Source organism: Myxine glutinosa, chromosome 7 (assembly GCF_964187855.1).
Source record: "Myxine glutinosa chromosome 7, kmMyxGlut1.1, whole genome shotgun sequence".
NCBI lineage: Eukaryota > Metazoa > Chordata > Myxini > Myxiniformes > Myxinidae > Myxine > Myxine glutinosa.
This window is the reverse complement of record NC_136267.1, coordinates 59383846-59403928: the sequence shown is the minus strand read 5'-3', so window position 1 is coordinate 59403928 and position 20083 is coordinate 59383846.

Here is a 20083-nt window from a genome sequence, read left to right as displayed (position 1 = left end):
GGCGTTCATGCCCCCATATTAATGTTTATCCTGTCTATAAATTACATATGCTGCTTCATTAGCATCACAAATAACAAACAACTTAACCTGACAGGTCCCTGTTACGTGTCAATCTAACAGCTACTCGAAATACATGGAGCATACTACACTTACACTGTCTAACTATGGATCCCCCTCTTCCACGTAACACAGCTCCATCCCGCCTCCCGCCTCCCGCATCCCCGCGAGGCTCCCGCCAAGGTTCTCCGTCGGGATCCCAAAATTCTGGCCTTAGCACTTACTGTCACACACTTGATTAACTTACCCAATAAATTAGAGAGGGCTGTGGGAGGTGAACTACAGCTAACTTTACCTATTCTTCTTAACACTCTACCCCCTTTGTTTCAATAAAACGCACAACAATCACAATTATGTGCAAAATTTCTATATCCTTGGTCTCCAATTTCGATTCGATACCCTCTGCTCAAGATTGTGTTTCTTGTTAGAGGAGAGAAGATGGCAAAATCACACAACAAGGCCTACCTTAATCACAATTTAACTTAACCAATTCAAACCCATCTCAGGTACCACATCCCCCAGTGGATGTCACCTGCTCCAGCTGTCAGCTGAGCCCAAATACCCAATTTAGATACTACCTATGTAATTTCATGTGCTACCTGCCTTCCATAGCACGTATCAAGTAGCACGTGACCGAGTGAAACACCCCCTGACTCACAACAACAACAACTATCACAATATCACCAGTCATTCCCTACAAAACCATGGCATCTCAATTACCTGCAGGTGTGGCCTCAACTCGGCAGCTGGGAAGTCCTATACTGTGATGGTGGGGGTGTAGCAGTGTAAGTGCCCGCAGGACAACAAAGTCCTACCTCGAGGGAAATACTTAACTCCACATCCTCATCCTCCAGCACTACAACAGCTCCCTTCACTGCCCCACCCTGCCAGGCGGGCAGGGGGTCACCCATTGGCCTCCCGCGGCCTTCCATGGTCGCCAGGGGTCCTCCTTCACGTGGCCAACCTGACCAACCCTCCTGGCGGGTTTCCATACCCAAACACCTGCTGGGCTACCTGAGGCAGGGCATGGCAGAGCTCCAAATTCCTCGCTCTCCCTAAGAGCCTGATACACCCACAGACATGCACCACTTCCCCACCCACAAACCTTACACACAATGATCCCTTCTTAGTTGTCTGCCAATCATTTTCCCTGCACCTGCAGTACACGTTAAAAACGATGGTCCTACATGCCATGGCCTGCATATGTGCTAATGACCACAATAAAACAAAATAACCAAAACAACACAATCCTTTATTCATGACACAAAGTACTTTCACCCTTTCGACCCGGTCCACATGCTCGGCTCTCATGGCCACTCTTGCCCATCACCCAAAACCAATTCCCCAACTCGCCTGCCTACCCCGTCCCCAAAACCAAAGCATGGCGAGTCGTAACAATTGGAAAAGGTACATTTAACAACAAAACCAATTACCACCGGGGTGCCAGTTCAATACTAGCAGTGCCTGCTGCAGCCAATCTTCCCATGTCTCCCATGCCAAATTAAACCGAGGACTCTCTTTCCCAAATGAACCCATAAATCACAGTTGACCATCTGTGGGAGGTTGTGCGGGCCTTTCCCAAACACTCCATAACTCTCCACAGATGCTCCGATGATTGTCTGGCTGCTGTACTCGTACCCAGTCCATGCGGATTGACCCGCATCCATAGCCCAGCTCAGCATGGCAGGTCTTATCATGCTAGCTGTCCCAGATCCTCAGGGAGAGGCTGCAAGGCCTGGGCGGTCACCTCATCAAGCCCTTACTGGACCTCAGTGGTGCCGCTACCAAAGTGCGACACACAACACCTTCCCCTAGTGGTCCTCATGATGCACCATGCCAGGTGCCCATGAGTAACCACCTCGGACCCCCAGAGGTCTCGACCCCCGTCCAGGGTCCTGTCCTCGTCTTAAACCAGTTGTTGGTGTTGTTATTCAGCTCAGGAGAGTTCTCTCGAACAAGCCCACGGCGCGGAAACAGACGATTAATCTCACAGGAGCGACCCAGATATCCTCCACAACCAGGATGGTCTACCCCCACCTTCACAAAGTCAGGGCCACGACAGAGTTAGAGAGAGAGATAGAGAGCGAAAGAAAGAAAGAGAGAGAGAAGAGACAAGAGGGAAAGTGCCGGTCCATGGGGACCGTTAGGCCCTCTGAGCAGGTCCATGGGACCGTTAGGCCCTCTGACCATGACCTCGATGCCCTGACAAATCCGGGCAGCAGGGAATAATGGGGAAGATTTAGTCCTAGATCTGTGTTGGGGGGTACAACCATCGTGAAGAAGCGTTCCTGATAGTTGGCTCTTAAACCAGTTTATTTTGATGGTGAAAATAACCTGCCATGACGCTTCTGGCTTTATTTTTCCCCAGCACTTTTTATTTTTGTCCCCGTGCAAAAAAGGCGAGTTTACTATTATATTGTATGCAGCTTGTGGCTGCTGGCTGCATCATCGCTCGAAGCACAGCTGTGCCGCTGATGCAGTGCCCCCTGTTTCCAGTAAGCTGGTACTCGTTTTGCCGACCTCGGATTTTGCTGGCTTAGTCAACTCACCTGATGTTATTTAACTGCACAGCAAGGGCTCAAACTAAGGACCCGAAGATCTTAAGCCAGCCACCTTAACCGCTAAGCTAATATCAGGCTTAAGAAGGAGAGTAAATCACGGGATCTCCTTGTTACCTCCACCACCAAAGGTGGATGGAGGTTATGTTTTCACCCCTGTCTGTCTGTCCGTTTGTCTGTCTGTCCGTTTGTGAACAAAAGATCTCAAAAGGTTGTGGACGGATTCGGACAATTTGGCAGAGATGTAGCGTATGTGATAAGGACGAAATGATTAGATTTTGGTGAAGATCCGGATTGGGCTACTCAATTTTTAAAAGTGATTTTTCCCCATTGGGAGATGGGGCCAAAAACAATACATATCAGGATATCTCAAAAAGTTGTGGACGGATTTGGACGAAACTTGGTGTACCGGTGGAGTGTCTGATAAGGACGATTCCATTCGATTTTGGTGAAGATCTGAATATGGATTCGGATATGAGAAATATTTCATTTTTATGAGTCGTCACCATTGGGAGATTGGGCCAAAAACGATACGTAGCAGGATATCTTAAAACATTGTGGATGGATTTGGACTAAACTTGGTGTACCGATGGAGTGTCTGATAAGGACGATTCCATTCGATTTTGGTGAAGATCTGAATATGGATTCGGATATGAGAAATATTTCATTTTTATGTGATTCTTCACCATTGGGAGATTGGGCCAAAAACGATACATAGCAGGATATCTCAAAACATTGTGGATGGATTTGGACTAAACCTGTTGGACAGGTTGTGTGTGTGACGAGGAAGAATCGATTCGATTTTGGTGAAGATCCGGATCAGGACCCAGCTGGATAATTTTATTTTGACCTCTGCAAAACTTGCAATGTAGAAAACCAGAAAGGCAATGGTTGTGAGTGATGTGGTGTAACATTGCTTTACATGCTTGAAAACTTTATTATGTTCACGTATCACTTCCGAGTTAACGTGGCACAATATTCCTAAACTATTAAAAGGTTTAAGGATAGTTTGACCACAAATGATACATTTTGATGTATCGTCCCACAAGGTACTTTGCTTTTACTTGTCTGATTAATTATTACCCCACACGTAAAGTGGGATTAAGCAATTGGTTCACTATCCACAATTGGTTCACCACATACAAGGCTTTCATCCGCAGCTCAATGGAATACTGCTCTCCCCTCTGGGCTGGTGCTCCTGCCTCACACCTAGCTCGTCTTCACGCTGTTGAAACCAAAGCATTCAGAATCATTGGAATCTCCTGCGATGAAGTTAACTCCGAGCGCCTTTCACTCACTCACTCATGCAGGCAGGTTGGTGGTCTTTCTGTCTTCTATCGACTCCTCTCTGACCTTGCCCCCCCCAGCTCTGTCTGTTGTCTGTCCCCCAAATATTCCGACAGGTCGCACAAGATCTGCCAGCAACCTTCTTATGGTGAAACTGCCAAAATCAAGACTTTCTGCTCACCTTCACTCCTTCATTCCTCTTTTCTCCTGCCTCTGGAACAAACTCCCTCACTCTCTTCAATCCCACTCCTACCTCCAGGTCTTTAAAACAGCTGTTCACCACCATCTCTTATCTTCCCCCATCCAAAACCTTAATCTTTTCTACCCCCATGAATTCACCCCAGATCCACTTTTTTGAAATACCAACTTCTTTCCTGGAAGTTCCAGCAGTGTCCATGTGTTTTATACCATGCACCCCTCCACCTTACCCCCCCCCTCTCCTGCTCCAGCCCTCTCCCTTCCCATGCCTCCTCCCCCCAAGCCATCTCCCTCCCACAGATCTCCCGATGTCCCTGCTCTCAAATGTTGTACTTGTGTGCTTCCCTCTCTCTCCCCATCTTGTCTCCCGCTCCCTTTATCTTATGTTTTATGTGTCAGTTTGTTTTTATGTGATTAATGTTAGCTCTTACACGAGCCTCGATCTTGTACACAAAAAAAAAAAAAAAAAATTGTCTGACAGACGTCAATCTATGATCGAGAAACAACGTAATTAGTCCGTGCCGTGCGCAGCAGCAAGTATTGTAATCACGTGTGTGTGTTGTATGTGTTGTGTGTGTGTCTGTTCGGGCCGTAACTTTTCTTTCTTACCATTTGAAATACTAGGGCATGCCCGTACTATATCTATATCTAAAATTATATCCCCCCCTCTATTTACATGAAATGGTTTGGTTCATGAAATGTTTTGGTCCATTCGCAACGCCAAAGCGAACGGCGAACGCTTTACATGAAATGGTTTGGTGCATGAAATGTTTTGGTTCATTCGCAACGCCAAAGCGAACGGCGAACGGCTTGCGAGTACAGTGACAATCCCCCCGGGGTTTTAATTAGTTTTAAAACATCGTTTAACGCCAACATAGCGCCAACATAGTTTGCCGACGGGAAATAAATGAATACGCTCTCAAATGTGCCATCCGAGGCAGAGTGTGTTCGCCACGTTCGGCACACGCGATAGCTCGCTGCTCTCTGATTGGTTGAATCGTTTTTTGGACATAGCTCGGTAAGTAATTGTCCGATTAATATGAAACCTTGAAAAGGCACATCCTCGGGTCCCCAGCAATATACCTGGCAAGTTTCAAGTATATCGGACCCGTGGTTGTCGAGAAACAGCGGTCACAGACAAACAAACGTACAAACAAACACACAGAGATTACTGGAATTATAGATAGATTGTCATCAAATTTTCACCAAACATTTATGATGATAGGAGTAGGCAAATTAAAAATTTTGTCAAAAGGTCAAGGGTCAAGCGTCACCAAATCGCCAATTTTCATCCAATTGACCTGAAATTTTAAGAATTTGCATATGAAATCACAGAATTGGTTCACCAACTAAAAACTAGGTGATTTTTTTTTTAGATCATAAGGTCAAAGGTCAAGGTTGTGTAAAATCGCCAATTTTCACCCGAATTTACCTGAGGTTTATCGAAGTTGCATATCGGGTCACAGAATTGGTTCACCAACCAAAAATTAAAAGGTGAATTTTTTTTAGATCAAAAGGTCAAAGGTCAAGGCTGCATACAATCATCAATTTTCATTTTTGTATTTCCTTTGAACTGTTTTCATTATTTTTAGCATATGGAAGAAGAAGAATACGACTGAATATAAACACACGCGGACGGGCTTTGCATTTTCAGATGCTTTCTGGTTTCAATTGAATTTATGTTTTGAAAACTGGAGAACATGAATCAGAATATAAATCGAAGCACGAAGCCGCAGTTTAGCAGTACTTTGGTTCTGAATTTCGCAAATTGTATGGAATGTCGTCCCAAGCAAGCTTGCACACTTGCGGAAAAGCAATTGCTTCAGTCTGACGGTCTGGCAGTCAAACAAAAATGACAATCATTCGAAACAGAAAACTTACTATTTTTAGGGACGTCATAAAGGACACAAACAACATAAATGAATAAAAATTAATTTAACGTGTTAAATAAGGCGGTGTAAACGACGGTGCATAAACGGTGGTAAACTTCGATTTAATGTTTGTTTGTTTTCTTCCATTTTTAAAAACTTTTATGTTATTTCAGTTGAATTATATATTTGAACTATGTAGAACTCAAATCCCCTTGTTGGCACTTTAAAAAACCTAGTTTTGCAGTACTTGGACACAATTTTATCCGTCTCGGCCTCGGCCAATCATATATGCGGCGTGCTCTGAGGGCAGAGTTGGCAGAAGAACCAACTCTGGGCTGTTACGTTTGACGGCATCGGCTTTGGATGATTCACAAATAGAGCTCATATCATATGGATTGTAATCAGAAACGCAAAGCATGATTAGAAAAGGCCATTCCCATGTCCTTTTTTTATGAAGATTGAGCGGGGTAAAGTGTTCTATGAACTCTCTAGTTAGCCCGTCCCCTGTGCAGTGGGAGACGGTGTTTTGCAATCTCTACTGTGTCTGTCTGTGTGTTTGGGCCATAACGTTTTTACAATTTGAGCTTTTGTCATCACATTGTCAACTAGAACGGGACTCAGTAGAGAGCATACCTCCACCTGGTTGGCCATATCACTCAATGGTGAAGAATCAGTTAAAAGATTCTCCGAGCTGGATCCCGATCGGGATCTTCACTAAAATCGAATCGATTCTTCCTCGTCACACACACAACCTGTCCAACAAGTTTCGTCCAAATCCATGCATAACTTTTTCAGATATCCTGCTATGTATCTTGGCCCTATCTCCCAATGGTGAAGAATCACTTAAAAAATTAAATAATTATCATATCCGAATCCATATTCAGATCTTTACCAAAATCGAATCGAATCGTCCTTGTCAAACACCCAACATGTCCACCAAGTTTCGTCCAAATCCGTCCACAACTTTTTGAGATATCCTGCTATGTATCGTTTTTGGCCCTATCTCCCAATGGTGAAGATTCACTTTAAAAATTCTAGTAGCCAGATCCGAATCCGGATCTTCACCAAAATCTAATCATTTCGTCCTTGTCACATACCCCTTCTGGTCCATGGGGACCGTTAATATACCAATAATACCAATAATATATATAAAGATCATTTCGTCCTTGTCACATACACTACCTCTGCCAAATTTCGTCCGAATCCGTCCACAACCTTTTGAGATATTTTGTTCACAAACGGACAGACAGACAGACAAAAGAGCAGACAGACAGGGGTGAAAACATAACCTCCATCCAGCATCCACCTTTGGTGGCGGAGGTAACAACGATTTATGATGAGAATATGGAGAAGACAAATTAATAATTTGGTTTAAAGGTCAGCATCACATTTGGTCAGCATCACAAAAAATCGTCAATTTTTTTTGTATTTTTTTTTGTTTAGCTGTTCTCAACATGTTTAACATACGAAGAAAAAGAAGTCTGGATATAAAGTGGACGCGGACAGTCTGCATTTTCAGATGCTTTCTCGTTACTATTATTTTTGGCCAAAATGTATTTTGTTTCAGTTTCTCTCCCTCCTAATCTGTCTTGGTAGCGATTTATCTTTGAAATGTTCAGCCTTGTCCGCTGTAGTTCAAACAATGGACTTGCAGGGACAAGGAAATGGAGATACTGTAGCGACCCATGGGTCCCCCAAGCGAGACCTGCATCAGAATCTCCTTGCTCCAGCCGGTGACGTCACCGGCGGGGAACCACGGCGCCAGAGTGGCTGGTCACGTGACCACCAAAGCGTGCCGCGCGTGCGGGTATAATCAGCTACACCTGTTGATCACGTGACCACCGAAGCACGCCTCGCCTGAGAGGCGTGGCTTTCGGTTTCGGTTTCGGTTTCTGGTTGTGCTTTATAAGGAAGCCCGATAAACAGGCTTTTCAGAGTTTCAGTGTTCCCGAGTTGGTTTTACGAATAAATATCTTCTCGGACGAGTTTGTGCCTTGCCATCCTTTTGTCCGTATCATGCTGGAGCCCAGGCTCCTTCACTGGTGACCCCGACGTGATTTGAACACGCAACCCCGACTGCCCCCGCATGGATGCGGGGGCTGCGAACGGACACGGCAAGCACGCCCTAGCCAGGGAAGCCACCTCGGCTGGTGACGCCGGCTTCTCCCGCACGGCTTTGGGCGCAGTTTCGAACGCGGCTTCGACATGCCGGAGTTTCGTTAACGACGACGGCCATGACTATGAGGTTCGCGCACCGCGCTCGGCTCCTCCTCTACGACCGGAGGGGCGAACCTATTCCAAGACCCTCCGAAGGCACGGCTGCTTCGTCACCTTCGCGCGCACTGACGTTGGCGGAACGGCTGCTTGGTCACCTTTGCGCGCACTGACGTTCGCGGCACGGCCGCTTCGTCACCCTCGCGCACCTACAACTACAACCGCAACTACCTCTCCGACCCTGCATCCTCGGGAGGCCCGCGAGGAACCTCGGCAGCCTCCCCCGAGGCCTGGACCAGCCCCTCGGTTGGCCCACCCGCTTTTCGCGTGCACCGCTCGAGCCTTCTCGGCACTGCATCCGCGAACCGCAACCTCGGGAGGCCCGCGAGGAACCTCGGCAGCCTCCCCCGAGGACTTGCCCAGCCCCTCGGCCGCCCCCCGTCCACTGCATCCCCCGAGGCCTTGACCAGCCCCGCATCCTCGGGAGGCCCGCGAGGAACCTCGGCAGCCTCCCCCGAGGCCTTGACCAGCCCCTCGGTTGGCTCACCCGCTTTTCACGTGCACCGCTCGAGCCTTCTCGGCACTGCACCCGCGAACTGCAACCTCGGGAGGCCCGCGAGGAACCTCGGCAGCCTCCCCCGAGGACTTGCCCGGCCCCTCGGCCGCCCCCCGTCCTGCACCCCCCGTCCGACCACCCGCCACCACACCGGACCCCCCCCCTGCCTGCACCCCCCGTCCGACCACCCGCCACCACACCGGACACCCCCCCCCCCCCCCCCCGTGACTGGCCAGGGGTCGTTTCGGTCGGGTCATCCGGACCCCCCTCAGGTTGACCTTCCTGGATCAAGTCCATTCCGGGGGGGCGTGTGTAGCGACCCATGGGTCCCCCAAGCGAGACCTGCATCAGAATCTCCTTGCTCCAGCCGGTGACGTCACCGGCGGGGAACCACGGCGCCAGAGTGGCTGGTCACGTGACCACCAAAGCGTGCCGCGCGTGCGGGTATAATCAGCTACACCTGTTGATCACGTGACCACCGAAGCACGCCTCGCCTGAGAGGCGTGGCTTTCGGTTTCGGTTTCTGGTTGTGCTTTATAATGCAGCCCGATAAACGGGCTTTTCAGTGTTCCCGAGTTGGTTTTATGAATAAGTATCTTCTCGGACGAGTTTGTGACCTTGCCATCCTTTTGTCCGTATCATGCTGGAGCCCGGGCTCCTTCAATACATTAAACAGGAAACTTATGTCTGCCTGAGCACAAATCTCGAAAGCCTTTCCAACAAAAATACTACTACCGGTACGACTACGACTTATACTACTAACTTCGCCCCAAATGATTCCCACCGACTTGTGGAGTTAGCCAGGGAAAGTTTTTGAGCCAAGTTTTCACGGCCGAGACTGACGTTCAATTGAAAGTAGTTATTGCAGGAATTTGCGAGTGCAAGGTGCCGGCGATAACTCCTACACTTCGTGAAAGTTAGTGTAGGATATTTAACATCCACCAGCGTATGATAGCAGATGGGACACCCGGCTTAATGTCCCTCCGAGGGACGGCACATTTTGTGTTGCAACGCCATGCTTGCGTTCCTGGGCTGGGGAGCAACAATCGGACAGTCTATAGTCGGTTTGGGAGTAGTAGTAGTTAGTACAGTACAGTACAGTAGGTAGTGTACTAGTGTCATTTTTTTGCTGCTGTCTTTAGAAATACAAACTTATTTCAACACACTTCACATTCGGTGTACGTATTTTGAAGATTTAACCACGATGGGCATTCTGTGTTTTTTGTTTTTGTTTGTTTTTTACAGGATGAGAATAACGTAAACACGGTATTTTCTGCCGTTAACTACTGTACAGTGCACAGGAAGGGTTCTTGGGGGCGGGGTCATCGCTGGCGGTTGCGCGAGCCGGAGGTGATTGTAAATTGGCGCGAGGGGGCGCTGGTTGGTAAAGCGCGCGAACTGCTTTTCGTGAGATCGCCTCTGGGAGGAGAAGTGGAGGATGGGGAGACGGGAGGGGCGAGAGCGAGCTGTGGAGAGAGAAAGAGCGGGTGAAGAGACAGGTGTGTAATGAGGACGGGTGCGCACCGTGGCACAGCAACGAGCCTGAGCACCTTCTTCGAAAATTGAGAGAGATCGAGGAAAAAAAATCGCCACAGAGCCGGTTACCTCAGACTCAGAGGGAAATGGATGACGCGAGCGAGTGTTGGAGGTGCACCCGCGGGGAGTGCCGAGTTTGTGAGGCGGACAAAGCGCAGTGAGTAGTGAAGAGCGCTCTGGACGCGTTCTGTCCACTCCGGGCTCAGCTCAGAATCGCAACATGCCGGTGCGCAGGGGCCACGTCGCTCTTCAGAACACCTTCCTGGAGACGATCATCCGCAAGTTCGAAGCGCAACGTAAGTTCCGAAGGCGCAAAAAACGCGACTCGACGGATTAAAGGGGAAGGGAAGATCCGCGCAGGTGATTCCGTTTATTTCGCTTTTCCACGTGTCTCGTTCCTCTCAGGCCCCGCGGTCTCCTCCATCTCCCCCTCCGGTGATCTCCCCTTGGGGAGTTTGAATAATTGTTAATTTTGAATTGCATAACTATGGCGATGGACGTTCACCATGTGTTCGTTGGAGGAATATCCTTCGTGTGTCGCGAAAACTTTTCAAACTTCACGCGGGTTCTCAAGATTGCGGATCCTGTGAACGACGCGTTTCGTTTTAGGGATGACAGACGTCTTCCAGAGGGAAGTGTTTATTGTCAAATACCCCAAATACATGGTGGATATTATGGTCGATGATATAAATATAATACGTGCAAGTGAACAAGCATACATCATAATTTTAAGATTACCAAACACATTTAATTTTAGTATTGGGTTCAATGCACTATTATTTTCAAAACACTCTGCATATATGCATATATATATATAAATAAATATAAATATATATATCACTAAATATAAACAAATAAATATAAATAAATAAATATATATATATATATATATATATATATATATATATATATATATATATATATATATATATATATATATATATATATATATATATATATATATATATATATATATATATGTCAATACATATAAATAAATATATATATATGTCAATACATATAAATAAATATATATATATATCTTCTATCTTCTATCTATTTATATGTTGGAACCCATCTGTGGATCGGTCCCATCGGCCGATGGGTCTGACCCATCTGTGGATGCACGAGAAATGACAATGCAGACCGAGGATTTTGGGTCTGCGCCATCTGCGGATGTGCGGACCCTGTTGGAAGGTCAGGATCCTTGCCACCAAAACTACATTTACCCTCGCCATCACCTTCATCAGCACCTGCCACTCTCTACCCTGCCACCATTCCCCTCCGCCATTATCAGAAGAACACCTAATGTTTTGTATGAATGTTGAGTATGTTATGTAAAGCTTTACTAAAACTGCCATGTATCTGTTAATTACAAAATGCATTGACAAAATGTATAAATAGATGGGTAGAAATAGATAATAAAACATTTAAAAATCATCTCTGTTAAATTCCTACCACATGTAATTCCAATGACTGTGTACCTGATTGAAGAGCACCATTCTGTCAACACATTCCTTCAAGGTGAACAACACATCCGCAGATGGCGCAGACCCATCGGCCGATGGGTCTGCATTGTCATTTCTCGTGCATCCACAGATGGGTCAGACCCATCGGCCGATGGGACCGATCCACAGATGGGTTCCAACATATATATATATATAAAAGAAAGTTTTTGTTTATTTGTTCATTTGTTTGTTTGTTTGTCTGGACACACTAATCTGAACGGTGAAAGATAGGAGGAAACCTCTGAAACAAAAAATGTCGGGACGGGCCCCGGGAAGGTTTTAGGCTAGGTGGCGAGGCCGGTCGAGGCCGCTTCGGCCGGGCTGGGCCCATTTCGCAATTAAAAGCTGAGCTGAATTATAGTAGTCAATCTTCTACGGCCGCGAGTAAAAGCTGAATTATAGTAGTAAATTCATTCAAAAAGAACTTAAAATGTCGGGACGGGCCCTGGAAAGGTTATAGGTTATAGGCTAGGTGGCGAGGCCGGTCGAGGCCGCTTCGGCCAGGATGGGCCCATTTCGCAATTAAAAGCTGAGCTGAATTATAGTAGTCAATCTTCTACGGCCACGAGTAAAAGCTGAATTATAGTAGTAAATTCATTCAAAAAGAACTAAAAATGTCGGGACGGGCCCCGGAAAGGTTATAGGCTAGGTGGCGAGGCCAGTCGAGGCCGCTTCGGCCGGGCTGGGCCCATTTCGCAATTAAAAGCTGAGCTGAATTATAGTAGTCAATCTACGGCCGCGAGTAAAAGCTGAATTATAGTAGTAAATTCATTCAAAAGAACCCGGGCAACGCCGGGTGCTTTCGGCTTGTGTATAAATAAAAAAGATATAAATAAATACATGTAAAAATATAAATAAATAAATTAATTAATATATATATATATATATTATATATGTCAATAAATATAAACAAATAAATATAAATAAAGAAATAAATATATATATATATGTATATATAAATAAATATAAATATAAATAAAGAAATAAAAATATATATATATATGTATGTATATATATAAATAAAGATATTTAAAATATATATATATATATATATAATATATATATATATATATTATATATATTATATATATATATTATATATATTATATATACTAGGGCATGCCCGTACTATATATATATCTAAAATTATATCCCCCCCCTCTATTTACATGAAATGGTTTGGTTCATTCGCAAAGCCAAAGCGAACGGCTTGCGAGTACGGTGACAATCCCCCCCCTCTATTTACATGAAATGGTTTGGTCCAAAGCGAACGGCTTGCGGAGTTTGGTAAAGAAATCGCCATAGCTCGGTAACTACTTGTCCAATTAATTTAAAACCTTGAAAAGGCACATCCTCGGGTCCCCAGCAATATACCTGGCAAGTTTCAAGTATATCGGACCGGTAGTTGTCGAGAAACAGCGGTCGCATACACACACACAGACACACACACAGAGATTACTGGAATTATAGATAGATATATATATATATATATATATATATATATATATATATATATATATATATATATATATATATATATATATATATATATAACAAAGATATAAATAAATAAAAATAAATAAATAAAAATATATATATTTGGTCTGCAAACTCTGGCGGTTGTCTTGACTTGACATGGTCTACCCCTCTATGTCAAACACTTAAAAGAATAACTGTATATATATGGGAAGGCAATGGCCAATAAACTTCTTCGGCAATACTGCACCTGCCTTTGGGCACAACGCCAGAATGTGTGCTGTCCCTCAGATGGATGGTAAAGTGGGCGTCGCATCTGCTGACATTATTTGGTGGCCGTTAAAGATCAAACGGTGTCCTTTGTGAGTGGGCAAGTTATCGCCGGCACGCTGAACAAATTACTAATTGCTGCCCTAACTACTGCTGGGAGAGGGATGGCAAACCACCCAGCATGGACCCCAGTCCAAGAATCTGTGTCGCGGAATCAATGCCCTGTAGCGCAGAGTACGGTACATTGGATGGGATAATCACATGCAGCCAGAGAAATACGTTCGTGGTCCAGAGTGGAGTTTCACGGTTACAATTTATTCTGGGCACAAGGAAATATACTGTAGGCAATGCAGAAAAGGAAAGAATGAAGAAGAACATCGAGTTCAAAGTAAGAAGAAGATCGAGTTCAAGGGGTTTTGATGTGCACTTTATCCGAGCCAAACCATGGAGCGAAGAGCGCATATAAGGAAAGCAACAACTCTTCTGTATTACATGATCACTCAGACTATCATCAAATGACATGTGTCGATGATCAGAAATCGGCCTAATGAATGATATATAAATAGACAATACCCAAAACAAACGAGTGGACGACAACACAGTAGATAATTAAAGCCGATATTCCCAATCCACAAAGGAACCAGAACGAGGGAAATAACTCCCGATGCCAAACTTATACGAACTTAAGTCTTATAAGAGCCTCGATTAAGTGTACAAAAAAAAACAACCCCCCACGCCCAGCCGGAGGGGTGTGATTTGTTGCTGTCCGGGACCACCATCCACAGGACATACGATGGGATTTCATGTATTCCTACACGTGTGTGCACTGTGTATATTCTCACACACATACATGATCACCGTTATTTGGTTTGGGGAGACCACACCTCATACTGTCCACCTCTTCAGGTTGTAGAAGAACCCTTCTCTCGCCATATTGATTTAATACATAAAACGCCACCCCCGCCACCCACCCACGGGTCGAGGCTGCGGTGGGTGGTCCGCAGATCCCCCGTGAAGGGCCAAGGGGATCTCACTCTACCAATGGTGTATATTAAAGCATGGGAAAGACCGTCTGTCACTGCACGCTTGCCCGGATTAACACCGGTGTCCGAAGGGACAAAGACCGGCTGCCCTTTATCTTGGGTGGGGACCTCATACTTTACCTTTACTCGACTTTTTACTTTTATTCATCATTTATTTAATCATACCTCTCTGACAGACGTCAGTTCATCTCCATCAATAACTGCAAATCCCCCACTGCTCCCCTCCCCCAAGGTGTCCCCCAAGGTTCAGTTCTTGGCCCCCTCCTCTTTAGCCTTTACCTGTCCCCCCTCGGTCACTTGATCCGCCGTCATGGTCTCCAATTCCACTGCTTCGCCGATGACATCCAGCTTTTCATCTCCACCAAGTCCGTCTCCACCGACACCCACTCTATCCTGACAAACTGCATCACTGAAATAAAATCCTGGCTTCAAATCAACTTCCTCAAACTTAACTGTGATAAATCTGAAATAATCATCATTGGCCCAAAAACGCTCACCAAGTCCACCCATAACTTTGCCCTCAACATCGACGGTTTCCCAGTATCCACCTCCCCTCACATCCGGAATCTTGGCATCATCTTTGACCAAACCCTCTCCTTCGACAAATACACTAAACAGATCACAAAGTCAGCCTTCTTTCACCTGAAAAACATCGCCCGTCTCCGTCCATCCCTCTCCTCCGTGGCTGCAGAAACCCTCATCCACGCCTTCATCACCTCCCGTCTGGACTACTGCAATAGCCTCCTCTATGGTTCACCCTCAACAATCACCAATAAACTCCAATACATTCAGAACTCCGCTGCCCGTCTACTCACCCATTCCCAGACCCGTGACCACATCACCCCCGTCCTTTACAAGCTTCACTGGCTCCCCATCTCCCAGAGAATCCAGTACAAAATCCTCCTCTTGACCTACAAAGCCCTCCATAACCTGGCCCCATCCTACCTGGCTGACCTCCTCTCCAGACACACTCCCACCCGCAACCTCCGCTCTGCTGGTACCAACCTCCTGACCCCCCCCCCATCCGGACCAAATTTAGATCCTGGGGGGACGGGGCCTTCTCCATCGCTGCTCCCACCCTCTGGAACTCGCTACCTCACACCATCAGAGACTCCTCCTCACTCACCACATTCAAAACATCACTCAAGACCCACCTGTTCAACACTGCATTCAACATTTAACCCACAGCATCTAACCCCTGACTATCTCCTCTCCTTCTCCCTCCTTTGTGCTTTGAATATTTCCCTATTGATTCTTCTTTTTTTGCAATTGTTTTTATGTTTTGCTATGCATTATGTTTTGCACTCTGTCAAAGCGTCTTTGGGCTTCCTGAAAAGCGCTATATAAAATAAATGCATTATTATTATTATTATTATTTATCAGTAAGCTGCCACGCTGGAATGCATTTGAAACTCTAAGCTAGCCATATTTCCATATTTCTTGGAAATACCTGCGTATATTCAGCCATATTTGTGTACGTGATAATTGGATTCCCTCAGCACGCAGTGCACTCGGTAAATGTATTAGTGAAGCATTTCCTCGCCGTAGGTTATCATTATTGCTTTATTAGCACGGCGAAGGTGGTGAAAAACAACTTCACTCTCCCATTTGTCGCATCCTCCCCAATGTTGCGAGAGTCCCATCATTCCCCATCCTCCTCATCCCACCCCCATTTTTAGTTTCCACCGATCCCCTCACAACTCAGTCCGGTCTCCCCCTCTCAGTGATTCACTGGCGGTGTACCACGACGCCTCTGGTAGTGCTAGGGGTGGGGGTGGCATGGGGGGCACATTCGTATGAGCAGCAGCCTTTATAATACAGGGAACGGTGCTAAATGTGTGATAAACCAGTGAATTGCATGTGACAGTATGTGGGCTTTTCAAAAATGAAATTCGTGAAGAATGTGTGGCGTGCGACTACGGACCAAGACAAGTTGAACTGTTTCGCCATCATGTCGACTGAAACTGAAAGCGATCTGATGCGCATTATTGGATTTGACGATGTTGTTTTCCAGTTTGTTGTCGTGAAATCCCGGAGAGGCAGTTTTTAACTACGAATGGACGAATGGCTCACAGAAGGCAACACATTCCTCCTCCCAAAATCAGAACAAACCCAACTACCTCTCATGTATCATCCAATAGCATGGCTACTAATAATATACAAACTTCTGACGGGATTTATCATAAAAATTATACCACCTCCACCTGATGCAACGGTAGTTCAATAAATTTAGCTTTTATTAGAAATTAGAAAAAGTTACCGTTAATAGTCAGGTTCACTATGTTAACAAATATAATTTCGTTCAAAATTTTGGGAGATTAGCAAACCTGTACATTTTTGGAATCATCAGAGCGTGGAGAATCCGAAAATCAATGTTGGCATTTGCACAGACACAGATTTTGGATTTTCAAAATGGCCGCCATAAAATACATATTTTGCGCTATCTCGGCTTCTAGTCAACCTAGAGACTTAATTAAATATGCTAAACCTATGTTTTCTGGGTCAAGGAATCCAATAAAGGCCCCAAAATAGTGCTCAGGATTATAGAAAAGCAAGAAATAAAGGTAATTGAAAACCATTGTCTTTATATTTGTGATATAACTGTATTACATAATACATGATATTGCAAGTCCTTTGAAGTTATAGGTTTGGGTTTATAAAGCAAGAAAGCAGCCTTGTTAGTATCAGATTGAACTATAAGTCCTATACACAGGATCTACTAGGTTTATTCCTACTAGATCTACCAGGACACAGGATCTACTAGATCTACCAGGAATATGCTTTTACAGATCTTCATTATTGTCCTGAGTGTCATTTTCGCATAGGTGTCTACGCAAATGCCAACATTAATTTTTGGATTCCTCATGCTCTGAATATTCCAAAAATGTTTAGTTTTGCTAATCTCCAAAAATTTTGAACGAAAAACCGTACCGAACCTGACTACGTCCCCAGTGATGGGAAAAGCTAGCCATGGATTGGTGGTGGCGAAAATAACCACAAATTACAGTCAGGCAGTTGTCCGGGGAAATTCAATCCATTCTGTAGCGCTTAATTTCGAATATTCTCTAGCGAATAGCGCCACCTTAGGTGAAATTAAGCGCTACAGAATGAATGAAAATTGCCTTAAAACGATCATTCATTCTGTAGCGCTTAATTTCACCTTAGGTGGCACTATACAAAACAACTGCAACAGCGAGAAAGTGCACCCCATCATTTTTTCCAGTCGGCTGTAGGAGCTGCTAACCCCGCTAAAACCTGGCCGGTACAACCTTTTACCTCTCTGACAAATGTGGTCCAAATCCATCCAGAGGTGTAGGAGTGTATAGGCAACAGACAAACTGATTGACGTTTATACAGTGCCTCTGGAAGGTCTACACCCCCATTCAAATTTTTCACCTTTTGTTGCCTTATACTCACTTATAGCCTGGAATTAAATTGCATGAAACCAGACTTTTTACACATCGTAACCCACAACTTCCAAGTGATAAACAAATTCAACAAATTTCAGAAAAATAATTAAAATACAAAACTGGAATTTCTTGGTTGGATAAGTGTCCACCCACCTGACAATAACAATTATAAATTAGCTCAGGTGTAACAAATCGCCTTCAAAATCACACACCAGGTTAATTGGCCATCACCTGTGTTAAATTGTAGTCATTCTGATTATTTTAGAATAAAACTAGAACGCCACTCAGAAGAGCGCATACTCCCGCCGTGGGTCAAGTTGGAATAATACGTTTTGTTTAACATCTCCTCTCCCAAAAACAATAAATGAAAAAGAAAGTAAGCCCTAACTGTCAGATAACTTTTTTGATATATCTCGGAATTAGAGGAGAAAAACATCATTTAAGAATAAGAATAAAAGCTTTAATGCAGTAAAAACAGAAAAAAAAATTCCCCCAAACATTGCTGGATCCAGAATAATATCCTGAGCTTCACCAAAAACGAATCAATTCTTCCTTATCCCAAGGGCAATCATCCCACCAACTTTCATTCAAATCAGTTCAGAACTTTTCCAGATATTTTGTTCACAAACACACTAACATACGAACACACACACACACACACACACACACACACACACACACACACACACACACACACACACACACACACACACACACACACACACACACACACACACGTGGACGGACGGACACGATCGAATGCATTACTCCCTGGCGGGAGTAACTAGAAAAGCAGTCAGTAGTGAGCATACCTCCACCTGGTTGGCCATATCACTCAATGGTGACGAATCACTAAAAAAATTCTACTGGCTGGATCCAAACTAGAAGACCAATCAAGTAGGAGATTGATCAGAGAGGCCACTAAGAGGCCAATGCCAACTTTGAAAGATATACAGGTGTTTATGGCAAAGACTGGTCACTGTGTGCATGTGACAACAATATCCCAAGCACTCCACAAGTCTGGCCTATATGGTAGGGTGGCAAGAAGGAAGCCATTACTCAAAAAAGCCCACCTTGAGTCCTGTTTGAGATATGCAAAAAACACTCGAGATTCTGAAGCCATGTGGGAAAAAGTTTTGTGGTCTGTGACGAAATCAAGATGGAACTTTTTGGCTTAAATGTAAAAGATTACGTTTGGTGCAAACACAACACCACATCACCCAAAGAACACCATCCCTACTGCGAAGCATGGTGGTAGCAGCATCATGTTATGGGGATGTTTCTCATCAGCAGGGACTGGGGCACTTGTCAGGATAGAAGGGAAAATGGAAGCACGCAACTTGACTGAGTTTAAACAGTTTTGTACAGAATAATGGGCAAATATTGCCCAATCAAGGTGTGCAAAGTTGGTCGAGATCTATCCCAACAGACTCACAGCTGTATTTGCTGTCAAAGGTGCTTACACCAAGTATTAACTCGGGGGGGGGGGGGGGGGGGGTGGACACTTATCCAACCAACATAACCTAGTTTTGTATTTTTAATTCTATTTTCTGAAATTTGTAGAATTTGTTTTTCACTTGTTAGGCGTTGGTTACGATGTGTAAATAAAGGTGGAAAAAGTCTGATTTAATGCATTTTAATTCCAGGCTGTGAGGCAACAAAAGGTGAACATTTTGAAAGGGGGTGTAGACTTTGTATAGGCACTATAGCTATACATTCCCTAATTTTTATGTCAATACAGGAGGGGGGGGGGGGGGGAGGGGCATTTACAGATGTTGTGCTCAGGTCCCTCGTGTGCCTTCATTTGGCCTTCACTGCATCCATCACATTGAGAGAGAAAAAGTTTGTTTTTCGTCCATAAATGGATGCCCAAAAGTGACCATCTTGCAGACCTGCAAGAAGCGTTTCATATGTATCATAAATAATGAGAATTTTTGGTCTGTCATGAGAATTATCCGTGTATGGTTCAGTGTGCTATAATATAACCTCGTGCTATCGTGTTGCTCGTTATATGAAGGCCGTTTCGATGATCTGTGCATCAGCGAACTGTATTGCGTACTTTATGTGCACTTATCAAATATTTGGAACAATTCGTATTA